At 49.4% G+C, this 23,057-nt stretch overlaps 1 protein-coding gene across 2 annotated transcripts in view; it reads right to left on the bottom strand.

The window, feature by feature from the left end:
* The window catches only part of STON1 (stonin 1), a 93,836-nt gene extending 72,736 nt beyond the window's left edge, over window positions 1-21,100 (bottom strand). The window contains exons 1-2 of one of the 2 annotated variants that reach the window (XM_069955547.1): window positions 21,008-21,100; window positions 8,919-9,134 (exon numbers count right to left, since the gene is read on the bottom strand). The gene's annotated coding sequence lies outside the window, so the exon portion shown is untranslated. The remainder of the gene's footprint in view (window positions 1-8,918; window positions 9,135-21,007) is intronic. The other variant, XM_069955546.1, reaches the window with a different exon arrangement.
* Between the last annotated feature and the right edge of the window lie 1,957 nt (window positions 21,101-23,057).

The raw sequence follows: 23,057 nt of genomic DNA, 5'->3' as shown, positions 1-23,057 counted from the left end.
ATGCGTCCTTGTTTTTTAGCGGACACAAAAATGTGACTACCTGAGAACTCGATTTAAACAGTAAATTTCTGCAGACACTTTCCCTGTAACCACTGGAGCCCATCAGAGGTCCTGGCTGGGTTCACACTCGCTTGTGTCACATGTTCTGTCCAATTGCTGCTGTTTTGTCTGTTTTGTCTAGTGAAATCCCAGACCGTGCTGGAAACCCTAGGAATCCCATAGTCCACACTAAAAAGATCAAATGCTCCTAAGCCTGGCTGCTCTTACTCACCAAGCCCCCCTGAGTATTTTCAGACGCCTCCTGTCTTTCTAGCTGCTGCAATACGTTTTTCTAAAAGTCGATCTATATCCAAGATGGCGACGGCCAGGAAACTACATTTCCCATCATGCACCTTCCTGATTGGTTTCCCATCATGCACCCCTTTAGCTTTCTCACTCCTATCATTACTATTGCGCAGTAACCAGAGGACTTTTTATTTCACTAATTTTGCATCCTGACATTGCCGATGTCTGTACTCTGAAGTAGTCTGGCGTCTGCTAAAGAGTGAAATGTTTCACTGAAAATGCAGCTGATCGGTGAGCGTCCTCAGCTTCCTTTCTATGTGTCATTCATTCTAATTTTGCATCATATTCCCCCAATCTGGATTCCATACTAGCTGATGGTGTAGCAGAGCTGACGCGTGCATGGTGTAACAGAGCTGACGCGTGCATGGTGTAACAGAGCTGACGTGTGCATAATGTAGCTATGTGCTGCATAATAAGCATCTGTTTACCCAGGGGTGGAAGTGTAGTGTAGATTTAAATCTCTGCTTGCTGACTTTGAATAAAAAAATTCTAGTTTAGAGATAAGCGAACCTGGAGCATGCTGGAGTCCATCCGAACCCGAACTTTCGGCATGTGATTAGCGGTGGCTGCTGAAGTTGGATAAAGCCCTAAGGCTATGTGGAAAACTTGGATATAGTCATTGGCTGTATCCATGTTTTCCAGACAACCTTAGAGCTTTATCCAACTTCAGTAGCCACGGCCAATCAAATACCGAACGTTTGGGTTTGGATGGACTCGAACCCGAACCCGGTTCGCTCATCTCTATTCTAGTTCCATCTAGACTCTAAGAACATCCATAACACTTACAATATACAGAGCTGTGACACAAAGACAGGTACATACGCCTGCATTCACTGACAGCAAGCAGAGATAGAATTACACATCTGCATTCACTGACAGTAAGCAGAGATAGAACTATACCTTCTTATGTTACAGAGACCTAGGCTCAGGGACACATGTAAGTCTATGAAAGCAGCACAGGTGCATTGAGATGATGCAGATATTGTCTCCTGGGGTCTGGTTACCAAGTCAATAGGCAGCTAACCCCGCCCCCAGAGAGATCAGCTTCCCTGTGACTACAAAGGGAGAGGGGGAAGAGGGAGGGTTTTGTTGCAGGGTGTTGTTAGAGAGGATACAGAGAAGATGACTTTAGACATCAAGAGTGGGTAAGTATGATTTAAAAAAACAGGGAAAGGGCGCAGAATAGGTCATATATGTATATTAGACATAGGATGGTATTCAGATGGGGGATCATTTACAATATTGTTTCTGTAACCCAGACAAGCCCTTTAAGGTCAAGGTGGGGGCGCTGTGGCAGACAGACAGCTGCACTCCTAACTTAGTAATAGAAGATATGCTGTCTATCTGCCAGAGCGCCCCCCCACCACCACCACCAAGTGGCCGCCCACCCTCCTCCTATGGTGGTTCGTTGGGGGTGATCCAGTAGACAAACAGCACTGTAGTTGTGTGGGGGAGGGTAGTTGTATGCTAAAGGGGGTAGTAGTTGGGTGTAAGGCTGGGGTAGTTGTTTGTATGGCGGGGGTAGTTGGTTGTATGGCAGGGGTAGTTGTGTGTATGGCTGGGGGGTAGTTGGTTGTATGGCAGGGGTAGTTGGTTGTATGGCTGGGGGGTAGTTGGTTGTATGGCAGGGGTAGTTGCGTGTATGCCTGGCGGGGTAGTTGGTTGTATGGCTGGGGGGTAGTTGGTTGTATGGCTGGGGGGTAGTTGCGTGTACGGCAGGGGGGTAATTGTTTGTATAGCGGGGGTAGTTGCGTGTATGGCAGGGGGGTAATTGTTTGTATAGCGGGGGTAGTTGCGTGTATGGCAGGGGGTAGGGTGATGGGTGTTGGTTGTTGTTTGGAGGGGTGGGAGGATAAAGGAGGTTTATGTTACTTTAAGTGGGGGCGTCAAAAAAACGTTTTGCACGGGGCGCCATTTACCCGAAGGCCGGCCCTGATGGAGTCTATCAGGGGCCCTTGGCGTCCAATAGCGTTGAGCAATCTCAAGCATGTTCACGTCCCTTAAGCTGCATCCAACTTCTTCAGTCACCGGTAATCAAATGCCGCAAGCTCGGCTGCGGACAGATGTGCAACAGCTCCACTGTGTTCCCGTGCGTCTACATTACCATTTTGCACATTTACTACACCTGGGGGCCATATTTATAGGGGGCACCCCGGCACCCAAGACCCTCCCAGGAGGTCAGGACTATAGATGAAGCATTATAGTTGAGGGGCCCTGGGACAGGTTTTGCACTGGGGCCCATTGGCTTTAGGTTAAGCATATGGTAATGACATAGTACAGAACTATCTGGCCGTATTATAGTATTAGTAAGTGGGTACCTACCTACCCTCCCTGAAGAAGTTGCACTTTATGCATGTTCTGTACCATTTTCTTAAAGGGCAACTCCAGGGGAAAAAAATTCTTTCAAACCAACTGGTTTCAGAACGTTATATAGATTTGTAATTTACTTCTATTAAAAAAAATCTCCAGTCTTCAAGTACTTATCAGCTGCTGTATGTCCTGCAGGAAGTGGTGCATTCTCTCCAGTCTGACACAGCGCTCTCTGCTGCCACCTCTGTTCATGTCAGGAACTGTCCAGAGCAGCAGCAAATCCCCATAGAAAACCTCTCCTGCTCTGGACAGTTCCTGACATGGACAGAGGTGGCAGCAGAGAGCGCTGTGTCAGACTGGAGAGAATACATCACTTCCTGCAGGACATACAGCAGCTGATAAGTACTGGAAGACTGGAGATTTTTAAATAGAAGTAAATTACAAAGCTCTGACACTTTCTGAAAGTTTATTTGAAAGAAATTTTTTTTTAACAGAGTGCCCCTTTAAAGCTAAAGACTAATAATGTGGGACGTCATACATGGTCCCAATATATAAACATGGAGTCGGCTTGTATATTCACCTTATCCCAGTGAAGCTGACATCAGTAATGGACAGAATACATTTAATGGAATCCTCGGAGATAACCGGAAATATATTTATAAGGATATCCGCCGTATGGGTCAATCATGGCGGCTTACCTGATCAGCTGCTAATCAGGAAAATGGATTGGATGTCATTTCTGTATATTCTGCCGTCGTGTTTCAAGCACTTTCCATAGAGATTAATACAGAAGATGAATGCGCGGGGTCTGGAGGCGAATGTGTCAGATTAGGGACGGCTGAGGTGCGGGAAGCCTCGGACTCTCACAGTGCAATGGATTACCGCTATCACAGGGACCGCCAGGGGATCGGCGGCCGGCAGTTATCTCTGTCCCAGTCTTCGTGTATTTGGTCCATCATGTGTTTGACTCCAGCAATGCGGCTATAAAGAGTCACCCGGCGTAGCCTGGACGCGGTAACTGCTCCAGGGCGTAAGTGAGAGACTGGACGACATGAGCGAGAAGAGGGAAGACTAAGGGCCCTATTCCACCAGACGATTATCGTTCGCATAATCGTTAACGGTTAACAATCTCAAACGACCGCTATTGCGAAAGACCTGAAAACGTTTACTCATTTCCATGGAACGATAATCGTTACTTATGATCGTATTTGCGATCGTTTTTTCTTCGCTATTTCTTCGCTATTGTGTTTGTACCTACTGCGAACGACCGAACGACGTCTTATTCAATGCTAACGATTTGCGAACATTTTGCGAACAAGCAACGATAAAAATAAGTCCAGGTCCTATAAAGCGAGTAACCATTTCTCGTTCGGTCGTTAATCGTTAACTGCATTTCAACCAAATGATTATCGTTTAGATTCGAACAATTTAACGATAATCTGAATGATAATCGTCCGGTGGAATAGGGCCCTAAGCCTGATGTTACAGCATTGTATGGGCACTGCATGGCGGTATGTTGGTAAACTAGAAAGAAGAAACCATGTGGCACTATGCTATAAGCCTACATGGGCAAAGTATGGCAGTATATAGGGGCTATACGGCTATGTGGGTAATGGCACTATATAGAGGTTATATGGCTATGTAGGTAATGGCACTATATAGAGGTTATACAGCTATGTGGGTAATGGCACTATATAGAGGTTATACGGCTATGTGGGTAATGGCACTATATAGAGGTTATACAGCTATGTGGGTAATGGCACTATATAGAGGTTATACAGCTATGTGGGTAATGGCACTATATAGAGGTTATATGGCTATGTGGGTAATGGCACTATATAGGGGCTATACGGCTATGTGGGTAATAGCACTATATAGAGGTTATACTGCTATGTGGGTAATGGCACTATATAGAGGTTATATGGCTATGTGGGTAATGGCACTATATAGAGGTTATACTGCTATGTGGGTAATGGCACTATATAGAGGTTATACGGCTATGTGGGTAATGGCACTATATAGAGGTTATACTGCTATGTGGGTAATGGCACTATATAGAGGTTATATGGCTATGTGGGTAATGGCACTATATAGAGGTTATGCGGCTATGTGGGTAATGGCACTATATAGAGGTTATACGGCTATGTGGGTAATGGCACTATATAGAGGTTATATGGCTATGTGGGTAATGACACTATATAGAGGTTATACAGCTATGTGGGTAATGGCACTATATAGAGGTTATACAGCTATGTGGGTAATGGCACTATATAGAGGTTATACAGCTATGTGGGTAATGGCACTATATAGAGGTTATATGGCTATGTGGGTAATGGCACTATATATAGAGGTTATACGGCTATGTGGGTAATGGCACTATATAGAGGTTATATGGCTATGTGGGTAATGGCACTATATAGAGGTTATATGGCTATGTGGGTAATGACACTATATAGAGGTTATACTGCTATGTGGGTAATGGCACTATATAGAGGTTATATGGCTATGTGGGTAATGACACTATATAGAGGTTATACAGCTATGTGGGTAATGGCACTATATAGAGGTTATACTGCTATGTGGGTAATGGCACTATATAGAGGTTATACTGCTATGTGGGTAATGGCACTATATAGGGGCTATACGGCTATGTGGGTAATAGCACTATATAGAGGATATATGGCTATGTGGGTAATGGCACTATATAGAGGTTATACAGCTATGTGGGTAATGGCACTATATAGAGGTTATATGGCTATGTGGGTAATGGCACTATATAGAGGTTATATGGCTATGTGGGTAATGGCACTATATAGAGGTTATACTGCTATGTGGGTAATGGCACTATATAGAGGTTATATGGCTATGTGGGTAATGGCACTATATAGAGGTTATACTGCTATGTGGGTAATGGCACTATATAGAGGTTATATGGCTATGTGGGTAATGGCACTATATAGAGGTTATATGGCTATGTGGGTAATGGCACTATATAGAGGTTATACTGCTATGTGGGTAATGGCACTATATAGAGGTTATATGGCTATGTGGGTAATGGCACTATATAGAGGTTATATGGCTATGTGGGTAATGGCACTATATAGAGGTTATACTGCTATGTGGGTAATGGCACTATATAGAGGTTATAGGGCTATGTGGGTAATGGCACTATATAGAGGTTATACGGCTATGTGGGTAATGGCACTATATAGAGGTTATACGGCTATGTGGGTAATGGCACTATATAGAGGTTATACGGCTATGTGGGTAATGGCACTATATAGAGGTTATATGGCTATGTGGGTAATGGCACTATATAGAGGTTATATGGCTATGTGGGTAATGGCACTATATAGAGGTTATACGGCTATGTGGGTAATGGCACTATATAGAGGTTATACTGCTATGTGGGTAATGGCACTATATAGAGGTTATACTGCTATGTGGGTAATGGCACTATATAGAGGTTATACTGCTATGTGGGTAATGGCACTATATAGAGGTTATATGGCTATGTGGGTAATGGCACTATATAGAGGTTATATGGCTATGTGGGTAATGACACTATATAGAGGTTATACTTCTATGTGGGTAATGGCACTATATAGAGGTTATACTGCTATGTGGGTAATGGCACTATATAGGGGCTATACGGCTATGTGGGTAATGGCACTATATAGAGGTTATATGGCTATGTGGGTAATGGCACTATATAGAGGTTATACAGCTATGTGGGTAATGGCACTATATAGAGGTTATACTGCTATGTGGGTAATGACACTATATAGAGGTTATACTGCTATGTGGGTAATGGCACTATATAGAGGTTATACTGCTATGTGGGTAATGGCACTATATAGAGGTTATACAGCTATGTGGGTAATGGCACTATATAGAGGTTATACAGCTATGTGGGTAATGGCACTATATAACCTCTAAGTGTAACCTGGTGTGTAGGTGCAGAATGACAGAGTCCGGCAGCGTAACCAGAATAACGTCCGTTTACGTATAATAATAATAATGCTTTTATTTGTATAGCGCACGCAGATTCCGCAGCACTTTACATAGTCCCTGTCCCCATTAGGGCTCACAATCTAAAGTCACGGAGAGAACATACAAACTCTTTGCAGATGTTGTCCTTGGTGGGATTTGAACCCAGGACCCCAGTACTGTAAGATTAACCCCTGAGCCACCGTGCTGCAATGCAACAATAGGAGAAGTAACTGCAGGTTCAGACAAGAGGTAGGAGAAGTAGTAACTGTAGAGGTGAGAGGAGTGTCGTGAGGGCCCTGTCCAGGGTAGCCGTGTACTCTGCCGGGATAGTGTAGAGGAGAGAAGAAGAAGATACTTGGACTCACGTATAGATCTCTCTGATCTGACCACCTCATGCCCTACAACGTCGGGATAGCCTAGCGCTATTTATATCACTGCTCTAATCAGAGAAGATAGCCCAGAGTAAGAGTGCAAAAACCGCACTCGAAACGCGTCGGCGTATTTATGCTGGGGGCCTGTGTGCAGATGTACCACATGGTGATTCATACTAAACAAACGGGACGTCATTTCTTCCATTATAACCGAGCCTGCTGGATCATTTATTTTGAAGCTGATATATATATATATATATATATATATATATATATATATTGCACTGTATGTATATATCTTTATATCTCTATATTACAGTGTATATACAGTATATTTCATCATGATATTTGGAAGCCATTATAACTGAGAACAGAAACTGCTGCTTTGGATTTCTTTGGTGCGTACGCGGCCGAGAACGGACAGGTGACCGGACGGCTGTCATTAGATTCTGTGAGAAATCAGAAAAAACTGAAGAAAAATGGGAAAAGGAAACAAGATTTGTGGTGAGAAGAGGAAGATGGTGTGAGGAAGTATAGTCAGCCGGAATCCCCTCCGCCGGTCACACGGTTATACGGACACAGGGTCAGAGGTGAAAAGTTATTGCTGAAGTAAAACAGAAGTGAAACTAGAAGCTTCCGGGCCCTAAAATGTGTAATAAAGCCTCGACCCATCATCAGCAGCTATAGCTACACCTTACATGGCAGAGATGCCACCCCACCCCCCCCACATGGAAGAGATGCCACCCCGCCACCCCCACATGGCAGAGATGCCACCCCGCCCCCCCCCCCCACACACACACACATGGAAGAGATGCCACCCCGCCCCCCCCCCACATGGCAAAGATGCCACCCCGCCCCCCCACATGGCAAAGATGCCACCCCGCCCCCCCCCCCACATGGCAGAGATGCCGAGCCCCCTTTATATGGCGGAGATGCAGAGCCCCCCTTATATAGGAGAGATACCGTGCTCCCCTTATATGGCGGAGATACCCTGCCCCCCCCTTATATGGCGGAGATACCCTGCCCCCCCCTTATATGGCGGAGATACCCTGCCCCCCCCCCCTTATATGGCGGAGATACCCTGCCCCCCCCCTTATATGGCGGAGATACCCTGCCCCCCCCCCTTATATGGCGGAGATACCCTGCCCCCCCCCTTATATGGCGGAGATACCCTGCCCCCCCCCTTATATGGCGGAGATACCCTGCCCCCCCCCTTATATGGCGGAGATACCCTGCCCCCCCCCTTATATGGCGGAGATACCGTGCCCCCCTTATATGGCGGAGATACTGTGCCCCCCCTTATATGGCGGAGATACCCTGCCCCCCCCCCTTATATGGCGGAGATACCGTGCCCCCCTTATATGGCGGAGATACTGTGCCCCCCCTTATATGGCGGAGATACCCTTTCCCCCCCCCCCCCTTATATGGCGGAGATACTGTGCCCCCCCTTATATGGCGGAGATACCCTGCCCCCCCCCTTATATGGCGGAGATACCCTGCCCCCCCCCCTTATATGGCAGAGATGCCGTGCCCCCCCTTATATTGTTGTTTCTTGTCTTTCCTCTCTGAGAATCTGGTGGGAACTGAAGGGCACCTTCTCCACCATGTGACTCCTCCTACAGGGGCCTACAGTGTGCATCTTCCTGAGTGGTAGTGGAGTGTGTGCAGGAGAAAGATAATAGGCTTCCCATTGGTCAGCAACAATCACATGGCATACACAAAACCTTAACCCAATACTGACTTCAGCTGGGCATATAAATAAGAGCATAGAAAATACTGACACCTAGTGGTGAAACTTTAGAATATCTCATCACTACTGTAACCTGGGAGAAAAGGCTTTTGGACAAGTGCACAGGAGAGAGAAAAACACCCGTGGTAGGACACCACATCATGTCTTACCTTTAGCTGTTCCAGGGCGGTTCCTGTAGCCAAGGGGTTTGTCTTTGTGACACCGGCCCTTTAAGTATCTAAGAGGTAAAAGGATCCGTACCAAGCGAGTGAACGTGCGATAAAGGATGATGCCATTAGGAGGGCGAAGAGATTAAACGTTCATCACGTCCTTCCTCGGCACAAATCATCTCTCCGGCTCTCCATCAAGCACATTACTTCTTTGACCTATGTAAAGACAATGACAAGCGGGGTCTTAGTGTGGACGTGTGAATTATAACGATCGTTCTGTCATCTCCTCCGTCATCTATCACCATCATGGAGCAGTGTTGGGTTGCGGCGTCTCTTGAGCGTTATCAAGGATAGTCAGTCGTGAATGACTTATGTCTTATTTATCGGATGACTGACAAAGGAGGAACACCGAAATGGAAAATTCCCATCCATCTGATAGAAGAGGCCTGGAGGAGCACCGGGAGGGCACCGTGTGACCGTCACCTCTAATGGTGGGCCGAGGGCTTGCGTATTCAGTCCTTACACAGATCTCTAGGTGTTGGTGACTGATGGGGTGGTACGCCACATGTGATGTTAGTGCTGGTGTTTGGTAACTCAGTCTGAGGTGTTGCTGGTCCAGCATTGATACCTGCTTATTGTGTGCGGCTGGCGGTGTTCCTCAAATGGTCGGTTACCAGGCGGGTTGTTGCAGGTCCCTTGGGCTCTTGTCACGGCAGTCCTGAGTGGCAACTAACCCACCGGGACTGTCGCTACCGCCACCCACAGGAGGGGAAAAATAACCCAAGGTGTGCGGTGGTGTGTGTGTACAGGTGCAGGTGCAGACAGAAGATGACCGAGTCCCATACGTTAGTATAAAAATATAACAGCTTTACTGTAGAATTTGCACATTACAGTACACGGTTTCACAAGTAATAAATCTTGACACACTTAAATGCTTGACCTTAGTGCTGGAGGTAGGTGCTTGAGAAAAGTAAGAGAGGTGGTTGTAGTAGTATTTGTGGATAGTAGAGTAGTAGAGAGAAGTTTGCCAGAGGAGCCCTAACCCAGTGTAGCTTTGTACTCTGCTGGAACCTTGAGAGATATCTTGAGTAAAGTGATACTTGTACTCACGTTTACACACTGTCTGATTGCCTTCTGCCCTCTGGTAACATAGAACCCATTCCAGTAGGGTAGTACACCAGTGGTTATCTGGGTGTAGCTATATGTCTTCCCGTTTACCTGCACTGCGCAGTAGTATACGTAGACCTTGTATACTGGTAGCTTTGTCCTGCTAAGGCTAGTTCCTATCTTGTTCAGGATACTGCCCTGCACTTTTCTGACGTGTTCCTGGTGTGGATCAGGGTGTTCCTCGCTGATTACTCTCCCTGTTGTGTGCTTAGCACTGCATTGTGAATGTAGTGGTAGTTGTAGAAGAAGTGTCGGTCTCTAACTCCATCTGCTCATGCTCATGGATAGACTCAACTGCTTGCGTCCCTGACAAGGGTCCTGGCATCAGCCAGGCCCTGACTTAGCTTCCGCAAGCTTTTGTGTGTCCTCTCTTGCTGAGAATCAGACTAGAACCAAACTGCACTTCCTCCACCAATGTAACTCCTCCTACAGTGGACTTCGCATGGCTGTGAGTGGTGGGCATGAGTGTGTGCAGGAGAAAGGTAAAAGAGGATAGGTTAGTAGGAAAGAGCACAGCATGAAACAAATGGTACAGATAAACATTAACCCATGACCTTCTTCAGCTCTGCAATACATATAAATACATAGGAAATACTGACACCTAGTGGGGAAACTTAATATACCTCATCCACCACTTTAGAAGTCCCTATGAGAGATGAGGACAACTGGAGCAGATGAGTCCGATCGCTCGGCATTTGATTACCTGTGGCTGAAGAAGTTGGATGCAGCTCTTGGGAGTTTGGGAAAATATGGATACAGTCTGTGGCCTATGGGTGCACTCATGGTTTCCTGGACTGCGTTAAACTTCTTCAGCCACCGGTAATCAAATACTGAACGATGGGACTGGAGCATCCTCGAATCCCGCTCATCTCTAGCCCCTTCAGCTTCCCAGAAACAGATCTATCTAAGACAAAAAGAGTAATAATTTTAAAGAGACTGCCAGCAAGGTAATGGGGTCCTATCTCAGGGTCAGCAGGGTAATGGGGTCCTATCTCAGGGCCAGCAGGGTAATGGGGTCCTATCTCAGGGTCAGCAGGTGTATGGCGTCCTATCTCAGGGTCAGCAGGTTATGGCGTCCTATCTCAGGGTCAGCAGGTGTATGGCGTCCTATCTCAGGGTCAGCAGGGTAATGGGGTCCTATCTCAGGGTCAGCAGGTTATGGCGTCCTATCTCAGGGTCAGCAGGTGTATGGCGTCCTATCTCAGGGTCAGCAGGTTATGGCGTCCTATCTCAGGGTCAGCAGGTGTATGGCGTCCTATCTCAGGGTAAGCAGGGTTATACTGTCCTATCTCAGGGTCAGCAGGTTATGGCGTCCTATCTCAGGGTCAGCAGGGTTATGGTGTCCTATCTCAGGGTCAGCAGGTTATGGCGTCCTATCTCAGGGTCAGCAGGGTAATGGCGTCCTATCTCAGGGTCAGCAGGTTATGGCCTCCTATCTCAGGGTCAGCAGGTGTATGGCGTCCTATCTCAGGGTCAGCAGGGTTATGGCGTCCTATCTCAGGGTCAGCAGGTGTATGGCGTCCTATCTCAGGGTCAGCAGGTGTATGGCGTCCTATCTCAGGATCAGCAGGTGTATGGCGTCCTATCTCAGGGTCAACAGGTTATGGCGTCCTATCTCAGGGTCAGCAGGTGTATGGCGTCCTATCTCAGGGTAAGCAGGGTTATACTGTCCTATCTCAGGGTCAGCAGGTTATGGCGTCCTATCTCAGGGTCAGCAGGGTTATGGTGTCCTATCTCAGGGTCAGCAGGGTAATGGCGTCCTATCTCAGGGTCAGCAGGTGTATGGCGTCCTATCTCAGGGTCAGCAGGTTATGGCGTCCTATCTCAGGGTCAGCAGGGTTATGGCGTCCTATCTCAGGGTCAGCAGGGTTATGGCGTCCTATCTCAGGGTCAGCAGGTGTATGGCGTCCTATCTCAGGGTCAGCAGGTGTATGGAGTCCTATCTCAGGGTCAGCAGGGTTATGGCGTCCTATCTCAGGGTCAGCAGGGTTATGGCATCCTATCTCAGGGTCAGCAGGGTTATGGCGTCCTATCTCAGAGTCAGCAGGTGTATGGCGTCCTATCTCAGGGTCAGCGGGTTATGGCGTCCTATCTCAGGGTCAGCAGGTTATGTTGTCCTATCTCAGGGTCAGCAGGGTTATGGTGTCCTATCTCAGGGTCAGCAGGTGTATGGTGTCCTATCTCAGGGTCAGCAGGTTATGGCGTCCTATCTCAGGGTCAGCAGGGTTATGGCGTCCTATCTCAGGGTCAGCAGGGTTATGGTGTCCTATCTCAGGGTCAGCAGGTTATGGCGTCCTATCTCAAGGTCAGCAGGTGTATGGCGTCCTATCTCAGGGTCAGCAGGGTTATGGCGTCCTATCTCAGGGTCAGCAGGTGTATGGGGTCCTATCTCAGGGTAAGCAGGGTTATACTGTCCTATCTCAGGGTCAGCAGGTTATGGCGTCCTATCTCAGGGTCAGCAGGTGTATGGCGTCCTATCTCAGGGTCAGTAGGGTTATGGCGCCCTATCTCAGGGTCAGTAGGGTTATGGCGTCCTATCTCAGGGTCAGCAGGGTTATGGTGTCCTATCTCAGGGTCAGCAGGGTTATGGCGTCCTATCTCAGGGTCAGCAGGGTTATGGCGTCCTATCTCAGGGTCAGCAGGTTATGGCGTCCTATCTCAGGGTCATCAGGTGTATGGCGTCCTATCTCAGGGTCAGCAGGGTAATGGCGTCCTATCTCAGGGTCAGCAGGGTAATGGCGTCCTATCTCAGGGTCAGCAGGTGTATGGCGTCCTATCTCAGGGTCAGCAGGTTATGGCGTCCTATCTCAGGGTCAGCAGGGTTATGGCGTCCTATCTCAGGGTCAGCAGGGTTATGGCGTCCTATCTCAGGGTCAGCAGGTGTATGGCGTCCTATCTCAGGGTCAGCAGGTGTATGGAGTCCTATCTCAGGGTCAGCAGGGTTATGGCGTCCTATCTCAGGGTCAGCAGGGTTATGGCGTCCTATCTCAGAGTCAGCAGGTGTATGGCGTCCTATCTCAGGGTCAGCGGGTTATGGCGTCCTATCTCAGGGTCAGCAGGTTATGTTGTCCTATCTCAGGGTCAGCAGGGTTATGGTGTCCTATCTCAGGGTCAGCAGGTGTATGGTGTCCTATCTCAGGGTCAGCAGGTTATGGCGTCCTATCTCAGGGTCAGCAGGGTTATGGCGTCCTATCTCAGGGTCAGCAGGGTTATGGTGTCCTATCTCAGGGTCAGCAGGTTATGGCGTCCTATCTCAAGGTCAGCAGGTGTATGGCGTCCTATCTCAGGGTCAGCAGGGTTATGGCGTCCTATCTCAGGGTCAGCAGGTGTATGGGGTCCTATCTCAGGGTAAGCAGGGTTATACTGTCCTATCTCAGGGTCAGCAGGTTATGGCGTCCTATCTCAGGGTCAGCAGGGTTATGGCGTCCTATCTCAGGGTCAGCAGGTTATGGTGTCCTATCTCAGGGTCAGCAGGTTATGGCCTCCTATCTCAGGGTCAGCAGGTGTATGGCGTCCTATCTCAGGGTCAGCAGGGTTATGGCGTCCTATCTCAGGGTCAGCAGGGTAATGGCGTCCTATCTCAGGGTCAGCAGGTGTATGGCGTCCTATCTCAGGGTCAGCAGGGTTATGGCGTCCTATCTCAGGGTCAGCAGGTGTATGGTGTCCTATCTCAGGGTCAGCAGGTTATGGCGTCCTATCTCAGGGTCAGCAGGTGTATGGCGTCCTATCTCAGGGTCAGCAGGTGTATGGCGTCCTATCTCAGGGTCAGCAGGTTATGACGTCCTATCTCAGGGTCAGCAGGGTTATGGCGTCCTATCTCAGGGTCAGCAGGGTTATGGTGTCCTATCTCAGGGTCAGCAGGTTATGGCGTCCTATCTCAAGGTCAGCAGGTGTATGGCGTCCTATCTCAGGGTCAGCAGGGTTATGGCGTCCTATCTCAGGGTCAGCAGGTGTATGGGGTCCTATCTCAGGGTAAGCAGGGTTATACTGTCCTATCTCAGGGTCAGCAGGTTATGGCGTCCTATCTCAGGGTCAGCAGGGTTATGGCGTCCTATCTCAGGGTCAGCAGGTTATGGTGTCCTATCTCAGGGTCAGCAGGGTAATGGCGTCCTATCTCAGGGTCAGCAGGGTAATGGCGTCCTATCTCAGGGTCAGCAGGTGTATGGCGTCCTATCTCAGGGTCAGCAGGGTTATGGCGTCCTATCTCAGGGTCAGCAGGTGTATGGCGTCCTATCTCAGGGTCAGCAGGTTATGGCGTCCTATCTCAGGGTCAGCAGGTGTATGGCGTCCTATCTCAGGGTCAGCAGGTGTATGGCGTCCTATCTCAGGGTCAGCAGGTTATGACGTCCTATCTCAGGGTCAGCAGGGTTATGGCGTCCTATCTCAGGGTCAGCAGGGTTATGGCGTCCTATCTCAGGGTCAGCAGGTGTATGGCGTCCTATCTCAGGGTCAGCAGGTGTATGGAGTCCTATCTCAGGGTCAGCAGGGTTATGGCGTCCTATCTCAGGGTCAGCAGGGTTATGGTGTCCTATCTCAGGGTCAACAGGTGTATGGCGTCCTATCTCAGGGTCAGCGGGTTATGGCGTCCTATCTCAGGGTCAGCAGGTTATGTTGTCCTATCTCAGGGTCAGCAGGGTTATGGTGTCCTATCTCAGGGTCAGCAGGTGTATGGCGTCCTATCTCAGGGTCAGCAGGGTTATGGCGTCCTATCTCAGGGTCAGCAGGGTTATGGCGTCCTATCTCAGGGTCAGCAGGTGTATGGCGTCCTATCTCAGGGTCAGCAGGTTATGGCGTCCTATCTCAGGGTCAGCAGGTGTATGGCGTCCTATCTCAGGGTCAGCAGGGTTATGGCGTCCTATCCTAGGGTCAGCAGGTGTATGGCGTCCTATCTCAGGGTCAGCAGGTGTATGGCGTCCTATCTCATGGTCAGCAGGTGTATGGCGTCCTCTCTCAGGGTCAGTAGGGTTATGGCGTCCTATCTCAGGGTCAGCAGGGTTATGGCGTCCTATCTCAGGGTCAGCAGGTGTATGGCGTCCTATCTCAGGGTCAGCAGGTGTATGGCGTCCTCTCTCAGGGTCAGTAGGATTATGGCGTCCTATCTCAGGGTCAGCAGGGTTATGGCGTCCTATCTCAGGGTCAGCAGGTGTATGGCGTCCTATCTCAGGGCCAGCAGGGTAATGGCGTCCTATCTCAGGGTCAGCAGGGTTATGGCGTCCTATCTCAGGGTCAGCAGGTTATGGCCTCCTATCTCAGGGTCAGCAGGTTATGGTGTCCTATCTCAGGGTCAGCAGGGTAATGGCGTCCTATCTCAGGGTCAGCAGGTGTATGGCGTCCTATCTCAGGGTCAGCAGGGTTATGGCGTCCTATCTCAGGGTCAGCAGGTGTATGGCGTCCTATCTCAGGGTCAGCAGGTTATGGCGTCCTATCTCAGGGTCAGCAGGTGTATGGCGTCCTATCTCAGGGTCAGCAGGTGTATGGCGTCCTATCTCAGGGTCAGCAGGTTATGGCGTCCTATCTCAGGGTCAGCAGGGTTATGGCGTCCTATCTCAGGGTCAGCAGGGTTATGGCGTCCTATCTCAGGGTCAGCAGGTGTATGGCGTCCTATCTCAGGGTCAGCAGGTGTATGGAGTCCTATCTCAGGGTCAGCAGGGTTATGGCGTCCTATCTCAGGGTCAGCAGGGTTATGGCATCCTATCTCAGGGTCATCAGGGTTATGGCGTCCTATCTCAGAGTCAGCAGGTGTATGGCGTCCTATCTCAGGGTCAGCGGGTTATGGCGTCCTATCTCAGGGTCAGCAGGTTATGTTGTCCTATCTCAGGGTCAGCAGGGTTATGGTGTCCTATCTCAAGGTCAGCAGGTGTATGGTGTCCTATCTCAGGGTCAGCAGGTTATGGCGTCCTATCTCAGGGTCAGCAGGGTTATGGCGTCCTATCTCAGGGTCAGCAGGTTATGGCGTCCTATCTCAAGGTCAGCAGGTGTATGGCGTCCTATCTCAGGGTCAGCAGGGTTATGGCGTCCTATCTCAGGGTCAGCAGGTGTATGGGGTCCTATCTCAGGGTAAGCAGGGTTATACTGTCCTATCTCAGGGTCAGCAGGTTATGGCGTCCTATCTCAGGGTCAGCAGGGTTATGGCGTCCTATCTCAGGGTCAGCAGGTTATGGTGTCCTATCTCAGGGTCAGCAGGGTAATGGCGTCCTATCTCAGGGTCAGCAGGGTAATGGCGTCCTATCTCAGGGTCAGCAGGTGTATGGCGTCCTATCTCAGGGTCAGCAGGGTTATGGCGTCCTATCTCAGGGTCAGCAGGTGTATGGCGTCCTATCTCAGGGTCAGCAGGTGTATGGCGTCCTATCTCAGGGTCAGCAGGTGTATGGCGTCCTATCTCAGGGTCAGCAGGTTATGGCGTCCTATCTCAGGGTCAGCAGGGTTATGGCGTCCTATCTCAGGGTCAGCAGGGTTATGGCGTCCTATCTCAGGGTCAGCAGGGTTATGGCGTCCTATCTCAGGGTCAGCAGGGTAATGGCGTCCTATCTCAGGGTCAGCAGGGTAATGGCGTCCTATCTCAGGGTCAGCAGGTGTATGGCGTCCTATCTCAGGGTCAGCAGGGTTATGGCGTCCTATCTCAGGGTCAGCAGGTGTATGGCGTCCTATCTCAGGGTCAGCAGGTTATGGTGTCCTATCTCAGGGTCAGCAGGGTTATGGCGTCCTATCTCAGGGTCAGCAGGTTATGGCGTCCTATCTCAGGGTCAGCAGGTGTATGGCGTCCTATCTCAGGGTCAGCAGGTGTATGGCGTCCTATCTCAGGGTCAGCAGGTTATGACGTCCTATCTCAGGGTCAGCAGGGTTATGGCGTCCTATCTCAGGGTCAGCAGGGTTATGGCGTCCTATCTCAGGGTCAGCAGGTGTATGGCGTCCTATCTCAGGGTCAGCAGGTGTATGGAGTCCTATCTCAGGGTCAGCAGGGTTATGGCGTCCTATCTCAGGGTCAGCAGGGTTATGGCATCCTATCTCAGGGTCAGCAGGGTTATGGCGTCCTATCTCAGAGTCAGCAGGTGTATGGCGTCCTATCTCAGGGTCAGCGGGTTATGGCGTCCTATCTCAGGGTCAGCAGGTTATGTTGTCCTATCTCAGGGTCAGCAGGGTTTTGGTGTCCTATCTCAGGGTCAGCAGGTGTATGGCGTCCTATCTCAGGGTCAGCAGAGTTAGGGCATCCTATCTCAGGGTCAGCAGGGTTATGGCGTCTTATCTCAGGGTCAGCAGGGTTATGGCGTCCTATCTCAGGGTCAGCAGGTGTATGGCGTCCTATCTCAGGGTCAGCAGGTTATGGCGTCCTATCTCAGGGTCAGCAGGTGTATGGCGTCCTATCTCAGGGTCAGCAGGGTTATGGCGTCCTATCCTAGGGTCAGCAGGTGTATGGCGTCCTATCTCAGGGTCAGCAGGTGTATGGCGTCCTATCTCAGGGTCAGCAGGTGTATGGCGTCCTCTCTCAGGGTCAGTAGGGTTATGGCGTCCTATCTCAGGGTCAGCAGGGTTATGGCGTCCTATCTCAGGGTCAGCAGGGTATGGCGTCCTATCTCAGAGTCAGCAGGTGTATGGCGTCCTATCTCAGGGTCAGCAGGGTTATGGCGTCCTATCTCAGGGTCAGCAGGTGCATGGCGTCCTATCTCAGGGTCAGCAGGGTAATGGCGTCCTATCTCAGGGTCGTCAGGTGTGTGGCGTCCTTTCTCAGGGTCAGCAGGGTTATGGCGTCCTATGTCAGGGTCAGCAGGGTTATGGCGTCCTATCTCAGGGTCAGCAGGTTATGGCGTCCTATCTCAGGGTCAGCAGGGTTATGGTGTACCATCCCAGGGTCAGCAGGTTATGGCGTCCTATCTCAGGGTCAGCAGGTTATGGTGTCCTATCTCAGGGTCAGCAGGTTATGGCGTCCTATCTCAGGGTCAGCAGGGTTATGGCGTCCTATCTCAGGGTCAGCAGGGTTATGGCGTCCTATCTCAGGGTCAGCAGGGTTATGGCGTCCTATCTCAGGGCCAGCAGGGTAATGGCGTCCTATCTCAGGGTCAGCAGGGTTATGGTGTCCTATCTCAGGGTCAGCAGGGTTATGGCGTCCTATCTCAGGGTCAGCAGGGTTATGGTGTTCTATCTCAGGGTCAGCAGGGTTATGGCGTCCTATCTCAGGGTCAGCAGGGTTATGGCGTCCTATCTCAGGGTCAGCAGGTTATGGCGTCCTATCTCAGGGTCATCAGGTGTATGGCGTCCTATCTCAGGGTCAGCAGGGTTATGGCGTCCTATCTGAGGGTCAGAAGGTTATGGTGTCCTATATCAGGGTCAGCAGGGTTATGGCGTCCTATATCAGGGTCAGTAGGATTATGGCGTCCTATCTCAGGGTCAGCAGTGTTATGGCGTCCTATCTCAGGGTCAGCAGGGTTATGGGGTCCTATCTCAGGGTCAGCAGGTTATGGTGTCCTATCTCAGGGTCAGCAGGTTATGGGGTTCTATCTCAGTGTCAGCAGGGGTATGGCGTCCTATCTCAGGGTCAGCAGGGTTATGGCGTCCTATATCAGGGTCAGCAGGTGTATGGCGTCCTATCTCAGGGTCAGCAGGGTTATGGCGTCCTATCTCAGGGTCAGCAGGTTATGGCGTCCTATCTCAGGGTCAGCAGGGTTATGGCGTCCTATCTCAGGGTCAGCAAGGTTATGGCGTCCTATCTCAGGGTCAGCAGGGTTATGGCGTCCTATCTCAGGGTCAGCAGGTAATGGCGTCCTATCTCAGGGTCAGCAGGGTTATGGCGTCCTATCTCAGGGTCAGCAGGTGTATGGCGTCCTATCTCAGGGTCAGCAGGTTATGGCGTCCTATCTCAGGGTCAGCAGGTGTATGGCGTCCTATCTCAGGGTCAGCAGGTGTATGGCGTCCTATCTCAGGGTCAGCAGGTTATGGCGTCCTATCTCAGGGTCAGCAGGGTTATGGTGCCCTATCTCAGGGTCAGCAGGGTTATGGCGTCCTATCTCAGGGTCAGCAGGTTATGGCGTCCTATCTCAGGGTCAGCAGGGTTATGGCGTCCTATCTCAGGGTCAGCAGGTGTATGGCGTCCTATCTCAGGGTCAGCAGGTGTATGGCGTCCTATCTCAGGGTCAGCAGGGTTATGGCGTCCTATCTCAGGGTCAGCAGTGTTATGGCGTCCTATCTCAGGGTCAGCAGGTGTATGGCATCCTATCTCAGGGTCAGCAGGGTTATGGCGTCCTATCTCAGGGTCAGCAGGTGTATGGCGTCCTATCTCAGGGTCAGCAGGTGTATGGCGTCCTATCTCAGGGTCAGCAGGTGTATGGCGTCCTATCTCAGGGTCAGCAGGTGTATGGCATCCTATCTCAGGGTCAGCAGGGTTATGGCGTCCTATGTCAGGGTCAGCAGGGTTATGGCGTCCTATCTCAGGGTCAGCAGGTTATGGCGTCCTATCTCAGGGTCAGCAGTGTTATGGCGTCCTATCTCAGGGTCAGCAGGGTAATGGGGTCCTATCTCAGAGTCAGCAGGGTTATGGGGTCCTATCTCAGGGTAAGCAGGTGTATGGGGTCCTATCTCAGGGTCAGCAGGGTTATGGGGTCCTATCTCAGGGTCAGCAGGGTTATGGTGTCCTATCTCAGAGTCAGCAGGTTATGGTGTCCTATCTCAGGGTCAGCAGGTTATAGGGTCCTATCTCAGGGTCAGCAGGTGTATGGCGTCCTATCTCAGGGTCAGCAGGGTTATGGCGTCCTATCTCAGGGTCAGCAAGTGTATGGCGTCCTATCTCAGGGTCAGCAGGGTTATGGCCTCCTATCTCAGGGTCAGCAGGTGTATGGCGTCCTATCTCAGGGTCAGCAGGTGTATGGCGTCCTATCTCAGGGTCAGCAGGTGTATGGCGTCCTATATCAGGGTCAGGAGGTGTATGGCATCCTATCTCAGGGTCAGCAGGGTTATGGCGTCCTATCTCAGGGTCAGCAGGTTATGGCGTCCTATCTCAGGGTCAGCAGGTGTATGGCGTCCTATCTCAGGGTCAGCAGGTGTATGGCGTCCTATCTCAGGGTCAGCAGGTTATGGCGTCCTATCTCAGGGTCAGTAGGGTTATGGCGTCCTATCTCAGGGTCAGCAGGTGTATGGGGTCCTATCTCAGGGTCAGCAGGTGTATGGCGTCCTATCTCAGGGTCAGCAGGGTTATGGCGTCCTATCTCAGGGTCAGCAGGTTATGGCGTCCTATCTCAGGGTCAGTAGGGTTATGGCGTCCTATCTCAGGGTCAGCAGGGTTATAGCGTCCTATTTCAGGGTAACATAAACTAGTGACAGAGAAGCTGAGCAGAATGATGGATCACTTACACTGACCTGTGCAGCTGATCCAGAATAACATGGACAATATGTGGGTGTGCTCAGTAGTCCTGGACATTCATGAGAAGCAGAAAACTCCACCCACCAGCTGCTAAATGACAGTTATCTATCAATGGGGTGTATAGGCTGTCCCCGGTCAATCAGCAGCTGGAGGGTGGGGGAGGGGTGTGGCAAAAATCCTATTCACCTGCATATCAGGAGAACGGCTGAACAGAATAACGTCAGTAATACACCGATCTGTTCAGCATTTCTGTCACTAGTTTATGGCAGAATAAACCTAACAACAGATTCCCTTTAAACCTGAAGGGGTTGTCCAGGCTCAGAAAAACATGGCCCTTTTCTTGCAGAAACAGAACAGCGCCTCCCCTGTCCTCAGGTTGGATGTGGCTTTTGCAGCTCAGTGCTGTTGGAATGAATGGAGCTGACTTGTAATACCACAAACAGCCTGAGGACAGGGGTGGCGCTGTTTTTGAAAGAAAGAAACTTTTTTTTACCCCTTTAAAATAAGATGGCAACTCCTGGAATAACATTACATGGTGACCTTCTCTTTAGTTTTCATGGCTAACATGTTTCACCTGGCTTGACCTTTCCCTTGGCCGACGTCTGCATAAATTCGAGCGTCGCTTCCCCAAACCCCGTTCTTTGATTACAGAAGAGGATTTTTATCTGCGGTTTTGTACTTTTCATTTTCTTTAAGTGCATAAAATATTCTTGGTTTATAGCGGAAAATCTTCGGTTTATTTAAGAAGTAGAGAATTGCAGAAGTCAAGAGGTTCTCTGTGCTGATAGATAGACAAGATGGACGTTCATCAGGAGTCATTCTGCCTGTCTCATATCTGGGACGTTGGGAGAACGGACGGTGCTCTGCCTTCAGTTATTACGACCTCTATACTAAACTGTAATCTCTTATCTTATATCCGTCTTCAGATTTCCTGTCCAAAGTTCACAAATTCCTTAAATTTATTATAGATCTATGAATCCGACTTCTGCTGTGATACGACATGTAGTATGCCAAGATGCACCGGAGCTTTACTGGAGAGGAACCCCGCTCCCCCATTTTGCTTTATGTCCTGCATTCATTCATATAACATATGTATACAGGGTATATACTCCCCGATAGAAATGTAGGGTTGCTGCAGTTATGTAATTGGGGTTGCTGCAGGATGAGATGAAATCATTACAGGTGAGGTCTGATTAATTACTGAGTGTGACCACAAGAGGGCGTCAAAGTGATTCCAAAGTGATTGCTGCAAGATAAATAAAAAAAAAGGTCTCAGAGGCTACTTTAGGGTAGTGTACCAAATTGTTGAGCACCAGATAAGCACTCTTAACATCATTTTGCCCTGTTGGGGATGCATCAAGAGGGATTGCCTGCCACCAAGCCACTCTGACCAAGCTGGAAGCTGTCATTACATACGGGCACGAACCCACGGCAAACAAGTTCTGGACGACAAACACAAACACTTCCCACAGATTCCTGGGCCATTCATTCTCTATGGAGCCCGGAGCTGAACTCCATTCTTTTTGGGGGAGGATCGTCCTCCCTTCTTAGGTTGGTATCCCCTATCCTTGTCATAACCCATATAAGTCTATAACTGTATAAGTCTATAGAAGCCTAAAATGTGAATCCAGAACCAAAGAAACCATAAGGCTCCTTTAAATTGTTTCTTATTGCAAATGATAGTAAACCACCAAACTCTAAACCAGACGTATGTGAGCTACGCTAGTACTAGGAGGGACTGCTATGGTATATATATATATATATATATATATATATATATATATATATATATATTGCATAGATACTCGATGTGAACACAGTGCAGCAGGGACACATCTCTGTATAACCATATGGTCCCAGTCATCCCCTCCTCACTATACCGGAGACTCTTCACACCCATTCTCTTACCATGGGAATGGCTCCTTGTTGACTCAGCTGCTGTGGATGACTTTGAACTCCCCTACTTGGCCCCAGTAGCAAAATACTCGTTATCCTCCTCGAATTTCTTCTTTTTCTAAGGAACTGGTGGCGGCTTTGGTCATGTAGAGAATAGAGGAGTCCACTGTCTTATCGCGGAAAACAACCCGAGATGTACAGGACATTAAGTTATCACAACAAACCAGTAACCTTCCTGGACTTATGACGAAGAATGAAGAATGGGACGTGCCAGGAATTCTCTGTAAAAGTTATGTGACCGCTAAAGTGGGGAAAACTGGAGAAGGAAATTATTTGTATTATTGAATATTTTCCATGATGATTTAGGAAGGAGCACCATTATGATAAAGCAATGGTCACAGCACAGAGGGGTTAGAACCTTTCGTATATATTTTCAGATGTTTCATTCCTGTGTTTTCCCTTTGTATTGTCTATTGGCTTATATACGTCGCACGCACAGAAAGCGAGACTGAACCGGGATACGGTAAGTATAGCTGGTATATAGCAGGAGACTGGACCTAGATACAGTAAGTATAGCTGTTATATAGCAGCCTTCAGGAGACTGGAACTGGATACAGTAAGTATAGCTGTTATATAGCTGCCTTCAGGAGACTGGAACTGGATACAGTAAGTATAGCTGTTATATAGCTGCCTTCAGGAGACTGGGCCTGGATACAGTAAGTATAGCT

This window comes from Dendropsophus ebraccatus, chromosome 15 (assembly GCF_027789765.1).
Source record: "Dendropsophus ebraccatus isolate aDenEbr1 chromosome 15, aDenEbr1.pat, whole genome shotgun sequence".
Lineage (NCBI taxonomy): Eukaryota > Metazoa > Chordata > Amphibia > Anura > Hylidae > Dendropsophus > Dendropsophus ebraccatus.
Note: the sequence above shows the minus strand (reverse complement) of the source record. Positions and strands in the feature narration are given on the sequence as shown.